General features: G+C 38.4%; 1 pseudogene; it reads right to left on the minus strand.

Annotated features, from left to right (window-relative positions):
- Positions 1–6,668: 6,668 nt before the first annotated feature.
- On the minus strand, positions 6,669–7,018 carry LOC116627838 (annotated as a pseudogene).
- Between the last annotated feature and the right edge of the window lie 361 nt (positions 7,019–7,379).

Genomic DNA, 7,379 nt, shown 5'->3' on the forward strand with positions numbered 1-7,379 from the left:
AGGGAATAATGTGAAAAACAAAGTGGACAGCTTTTGTCATAGCAACAATATAATTAAGGGTTTAAACAAGAACTAATCTCAGAATTTATTCTAGGTATTAAATAGGCTGCAGAGAATTCCCTAATTTATTTCCTAATAGAACTAATATTAATTAAGCGAGTAGATTAATACTTATACAGTGACTGCTTTCTGGGCAAACAGCAGGAACACAGGCTAAGAAGAACACAGGAAGTTAGGAACCAGGTAGAAGGACTGGTTAATGAACATAGAAAGAGAGAAAATGGCACACTCTACTTCAGTGGTTCTACAGTTTAATTGTATGGGAGTCGCCTGAAGGGATTGTTGCAGTTTAGATGGCTGGGCTCCATTCCCAGAGTTTCTGACTTAGCAGGTATGGGATGGGACACATGCATTTCCTTTTCTAACAAATTCCCAGGGGCTGCTGTTGGTGCTGATCTGGGACCACACTGAGAACTGTACGCCGGTTAAAGAGAGAAGTTCAACACAGCATGCTCTAATATTAGCACAGCCCCAGGATCAATAGCACTATATTCAATGTGTGACGAGGAACAGTGAACAAGGTCAGAAGTCAGGAGATAAGGAAGAGCTGAAGAAACAGAATTAAATTTGAGATAAGGCAACATTTTCCAGGATTTGAGTTGTTGAACAAACTAGAGGTTCAAAACTCTCAGAGAGTGTTGGCCCAGCTTAGAACTTGAGCTAGACATTCCATTGGCTAGAATTATAGGCTTTTCATGAAAAATCTTAATGAGAGATTAGACTATTTGAACAGTAGAATTTAAAGTGCATCTGCTATTTCATACATTTAATAGAATAGTTTGTGGTTCATGAAATTCATAGGTTTATATAGGTATTTACTATACAATTTTAATTTGAATGGTGTGTAAGCAATTGGCGGGATCCACAGCCAAGTATATGGTCACTGCCTAGGGTCACTGTCGACCAGCAGGCTAGCATCCATGAGGAAGGGTGGGCATGGAGGAGAGCATAATGGTGGTAAATGGGAAGTCAGCACACATCTCTGAATCTGTTAGTCACCACATCTGAACTTGACAAATATCTTTTAGGGATTATAGTCACTGTTGCTATTATGCATTCCACACCACTCATCAGTTTCTCTTTTGGTTAATTTTAATTCAGACACATAGAGGAAGGGGAGTTTCAAAAATTCGATTTCCAGCATAACCAAGCCACAGAGAACAGTCCACCACAGTCTATACCTTGTCCACTTGGTATTCATACACATCATTTTAGCCATATGTAACTTCCAAACACAATAATTTTTTAACTAACACAATGCAACTGACACACATTAAACCCAAAACATGCTAACCTACTCCCCCAAAAGAGGATACACAAAATCTTACTTTGTTCACCTTGAGGTGATGTTTGTTCTTCTAAGTCACACTCCCCTTTGATATTTTCTTTTTTTTTCTGCATTTTTAAAAATTTTATTATGTTATGTTAATCACTGTACATTACATCATTAGTTTTTGATGTAGTGATCCATGATTGATATCTTCGCACCTAAATACCGAAATACAAGTTTAATCACTATTAACACATCAACATACATTTGCTTTAACAATAAAAGAACAGGAGTGAAAAAATAAAAAGAATGATAATTGACACACACACATATACAAGTGTTTTTTCATATACACACACACATAAGTATACACACACACACACACAGAGCAAGGAAGAAACAGCCACAACCACTAGACCTCCTTGCTGCAAGCAATCACGTGGTCATAGCTGGTGTTGATAATTTCCATTTTACACTACCAGTTTATTTCCTTTGGCCTCAGAAAGCACCTCAGATGATTATGGTTTCTTGACTGGCACAGTGACCCCAAACTTTATTCCTTGAGGGTCTGTACCATTAAGAATCCGGACTATTTGATTTGTAGTTTGCCATTAATTGTCATCACAATATATGGGAGTAAGACTTTTGCGTTTCATTCATTCTCCCTACTTGCATTATATAGCTGCATCCACTTCCCCTTAATATCTGGGGAAGAGGTTGAGAAAGGAGATGATGGATAAAGAAAAAAATTATGAAATAAACTAATAAGGACACTTGTAGTGACCAGTGATGATGAGATGTCATGAAGTGAGGCAGATGATTAACTCAATTCATAATATTTGAAGCTAAAAAAGTTTATAGAACAAACCTAGGATTTTTTTTAAAGATTTTATTTATTTATTTGAGAGAGAGAGAGAGAACACAAGCAGGGGGAGGGGCAGAGGGAGAGGAAGAAGCAGACTCCCCACTGAGCAGGGAGCCGATGCGGGACTCGATCCCAGGACCCTGCGATCATGACCTGAGCCGAAGACAGCTGCTTAACCGACCGAGTCACCCAGGCGCCCTCAAACACAGGTTTTAACATGGAATAAATGATCAATAAAGATGAATTTGCTAAAACGGAATCTCCATCAAGAGAGGGACTGTCCGTGTAAGATATTAAACAAAGCAACAACATACACTGAAAAGGGAGAATCTGACTTGATTTTATAGGCCCCCAGATTGTAGCACTGCTGTATTTCTTGCGTTAATCAGAATTGGCTCAGGAACTGGGTCAGTACAAGGCATGGTAGAGATTGTATTGATGAAGCAAATGTAAAATGCTGAAAATAAAAGGAACAGAGGTAGTAAAACATATTGGGACTGACAATTACCTTTTTTTCCTCTTCATTTACATATCTGGCTTGCACAGATCCTGGTGAAAAATTAAAATGAATAATTCTTTAGCATAAACTTCTTCTGATAGTCTAGCATAAACTAAATAACTAATTTGCAATCTATTTTATAATGCCATAGGGTTCTTAGCTTGAGGCCCTGGCTATTTAATTTTTGCATATTTTAATAATGAATAAAGTCCTCCAATGTTTACTGCGTCCTTCTCTGGCTCCCAGAACTTAGATCTTTGTCTTTTTCATGAATTAGAGCAGCTCTGGAGTCATTAGCCTTTTGCAGTTGTGAACACCTGGAACATTTGAGCTGTCCTTTGCAGCATGGTATCTTAGCACGTATGATGATGCATTAGCCCCCAGTTTTATATATTTCAAATGCTTTACAGCCTATGTTTTATTAGTTGCTGTTAAAAAACAAACCTGTAAGTCATCTCCAGAATATTACCTCTTTTTTTTTTCTCTTGTTTGTAAAGGGAATAAAGCAACATATAAACTAAGCAGCTTGCAGTCATAGCAGGAATATCAGGGGCAGAAATCTCTATTTCTCTGAAGGGAATGCCCTCAATGTACCACCCACAATCTACCTCAAAATTTGAGCTATTTTTAGAGAAATGAGAAGTTGAATAAGAACCTACTGAAAATAACCAAATCGATATTATAGATAAAGTTATTATTCTAGGTACTTCAGTCATTCCCTGTACTCATCGTTTCCAAGAAATCTGCGGTTTTATTCTATATCTATTAAGCATTTTTGAACTCTTCAGTTTTCTTTATCTTTGTAAACATAGTTCCTGGTTGGAGAAAAATTTAGCAGTCTGAAGTGTTTACATTTTTTTCCCCGAGCATATAAACATGGCCAAACCTATGACTATTTTTAAGTTAGCGTTTCTTTCAAATTCCGGCTGTCTGACTTATTTTACTCTCAACCTAATCTCAACTACTCTACATTCCTCTGCACTCTTCTACCAAATACAAACCTAATATTTCACTGTAATATATTTTTCTATTCTGTAGCTCTCGGCTGTGTAGTAAGGCATCATATGTTTTAGCAAGGTCTTTAACTGAACTGTGAACTACACACCAGATGGAAAAGCACAGATTTACAAAACTCCAACACCAAGTATAGCTCAATTATTAATTTCTTGCTGAACCGTAAACCGAACTGTTATTATTTTCTTATAGAACAGCCATTTAGAATGTCAGTTTTCAGCAGAACTAAGCCAATATTATTTTTTTTATTCTTTTGAACTAGAGGATCAATTATTTTTTTCTGGTCTTTGAAATATTCCTCCAGCAAGTCTTTTCATTCCTGTTCCTGCACTTGATACCCTAACACAGACCCTGATCTCCATGCTTAATTACTATTAGGGTTTTCTAGTTTCTTTTCTCCTGGAGTTCTTTAAGCAAAATAGTGTTCAAATAAATGTACTAAACCCCTCTCATCATATCGTCCCTTTGAGCGAACACTTTTAAGGCCATTGTAACACACTTTTATCAAAATTGAATTGCTCAGGAACATATTAATTCTTATCCCATCTAATCCCATTCTGTCAATTCTGTCTATACTAAATGCTTTGTAATTAGGTTATTTCTATTTTGTAACGAGTCAGCTGAGACTCAGGGAGAAGTTAAAGATCTTGAAAATGTCACTCATCTAGAAAGTGCGGGAGTCATAATTTGATGCAAAATGTTTTTGTTTTTAATTTATGCTTTTCCCATTACCTTCTTCATATGTCATTATCTGTATGCTTTCTTTGTAATGAAAAACCCTAATCAAACTCTATTTAAAAACAAAGGAATGTATTCTCTGCAACTAAAGTATAGTTTCTAAACTGGACTGGTACAAAGACTCAGCATGTCCAGGACCTCATATTTTTTTAAACAAAAATTTTTTAAAAAATGTTATTTATTTATTTGACAGAGAGAGAGAGAGCGAGAGAGTGAGACAGCACAAGCAGGGGAAGGGGAGACGGAGAGGGAGAAGCAGGCTCCCCGCTGAGCAGGGAGCCCGATGCGGCTCTTGATCCCAGGACCCTGAGCCTAAGGCAAATGCTTAACCGACTGAGCCACCCAGGACAATTTCACAGCTCTCCTTCTTCAATGTTAGCTCCATTCTTGGCAGAATGCTCCCTCCACTCATGGTCCCGTGATGCCTCTTGTATCTCGTTATTTACGTATGTGTATGTATGACTACATTTGAGAGAATTATGGTAGGACCAGAAGAAGTCAGATGCCCATCATTTAATAAAGCAATATAGACAATACTGACTTAGGCTTGGATCACTTTCCTTGCACCTTGTTCAAATAGTGAAATCAAACTATGCAATGTATAATTTGAGCAAGGAAATGTGGACAGCTGGATAAAAATTGCTGTGTTCTTATCTGTAGAAGAGGAAATGGATACCAATCAATTAAACCCACCAAATGACTACTCTCTGACCATATATGAAACTTGCCTCTGCAGGCCGATCTATATCAGTAGCAAAAACCTTCTTTGATCATTTCCACTTCCATCACTTTGCTCATGATGTCTGTACTAGAAAATTCTCATCCTTTTCTGTAACCTGCCAAATCTACCTATGCTTCCAGGCCTAAGTTAAGTCCTATCATCTTTATGAAAGCTCTCTTAATCACCCCATTCTTGCTCACCTTGTGCCACTGAACTGCTATAGAATTTGTAGTCATCATAGGTCTTTAAAATAGTCTTTGAAGAAATATTTCATATTTATAATATATGTGACCCTACTTGGACTGTAAGAGCTTGTTGAATCCAGCTCCATTTTTACTATCTTAGTTCAGGCAAGTTACTTAACCTTCTGAGTCTTATCTCTAAGATAGGCATAATAATAATATTTACCCCATGGTGGTGGTGTTGGGAGGGATAATTTATATACTACATGTAAAATTCTGATAGCTATTCCAGATATAAATTAAATGTACAGGAAACTTTGACTGTCTTATTTATTAGCCTCTTTACAACCAAGATGATGCCCAGTGGAGTGCTAGTTATGTACTTAGTACATGCTCAGTGAATGTATCTTGGATTTACCAAAGTGAAACTAATGTTCAATAAGGTAAAATTGCCTTTTGAAACACATTGGTTTAGGGGGCAAATAAAACAGGACACATGCTACAAACTGAATGTTTGTGTTTCATTAAAATTCATATGTTGACACCTAATCCCCAGTGTAAGCCCTTTCAGAGGTGATTAGGTCATGAAGGTAGAGCCCTCATGAATGGGATGAATGCCCCTCTAAAAGTGACCCCACAGAGCATCCTTACCCTTTCCATCATATGAGGACACCTTAAGAAAGCAGCCACCTAGGGGCGCCTGGGTGGCTCAGTCATTAAGCGTCTGCCTTCGGCTCAGGTCATGATCCCAGGGTCCTGGGACCAAGCCCCGCATCGGGCTCCCTGCTCAGCCAGGAGCCTGCTTCTCCCTCTTCCACTCCCCCTGCTTGTGTTCCCTCTCTAGCTGTCTCTCTCTCTGTGTCAAATAAATAAATCTTTAAAAAAAAAAAAGAAAGAAAGAAAGAAAGCAGCCATCTAGAACTAGAAAGCAGGCTTTTACTAGACACCAAATCTGCCCATGCCTTAATCTTGGACTTCCCAGCCTCCAGAACTGAGGGAAATAGGTTTCTGTTTATCAGCCACCCATCTATGGTATTTTGTTATAGCAGCCCAAACAGACACTGACAAAAGAAGAAAGCAAGAGGGAGAATATTTATACCAAAGCAGAATTATAGAGGAGAAGGTGAATATTAAATGATGAAAATTAATTATTAAAAATTACATTTTTCTATTTTATTGTTTACTTATGTAAATACTATATTTTTAATTTAAAAATTGTTTTTTATTTTTTAGAAAAAACACAAGATTTTATTATTCCCATTACAAAGGGCAGGTCTCTGCAGGATGAGGGAGGGAATTCTGATGGTGGGGAGGGGCCCCTACTTGCCAGCAATGAGTGGGTTGACAGGACCAAGATGACCCAGTCCCCACACAAGAACACCTTGGAGATGTGATCCTTGATGACTGGCTTGGACTTCTTCTTGCCCTTGTCAGTCTTGGGGCCCTTGGTCCACATCTCCTTCACATTTTCCAGCACCATGCTGTAGTGCCTATTGGCCGCCTTCATATGACCCAGGAACTTCTTCTTGTTGAACTTCTTCTTCTTGTGGCAGCTGATGAGCCTTTGGGTGTTGTTCTTGACTGATGGTGTGAGCACAGAGAGTGGACCCGGGTTAAACTCTTCCTTCTTCCGCTTCTGCAGCTCCTCTGGGGTCATCTCACCCTTGGGCTTGTTGAAGAGGCACGTGGTGGTAGTGGCTGCCCTCCAGATCAGTGCCATCATCTCTCCATGTTGCTCTAAACACTGTATTTTTAGAGCAGTTTTAAATTCACAGCAAAGCCAAGGGGAAAGGTACAGGGATCTCCCATATGTTGTCCGGCCCTGCACATACATATCCTCCCTGTTATCAATATCCCCCACCAGACTGGTACATTTGTTACAATTGATGAACCTACATTGACACATCATAATCACCTAAAGTCCATAGTTTATATTAGGATTCACTGTTGGTATTATACATTCTATGGGTTTAGACAAGTGTATAATGACACGTATCCATCATTATGGTATCATACAGAGTATTTTCATT

Source organism: Phoca vitulina, unplaced genomic scaffold, assembly GCF_004348235.1.
Source record: "Phoca vitulina isolate PV1807 unplaced genomic scaffold, GSC_HSeal_1.0 scaffold3, whole genome shotgun sequence".
NCBI lineage: Eukaryota > Metazoa > Chordata > Mammalia > Carnivora > Phocidae > Phoca > Phoca vitulina.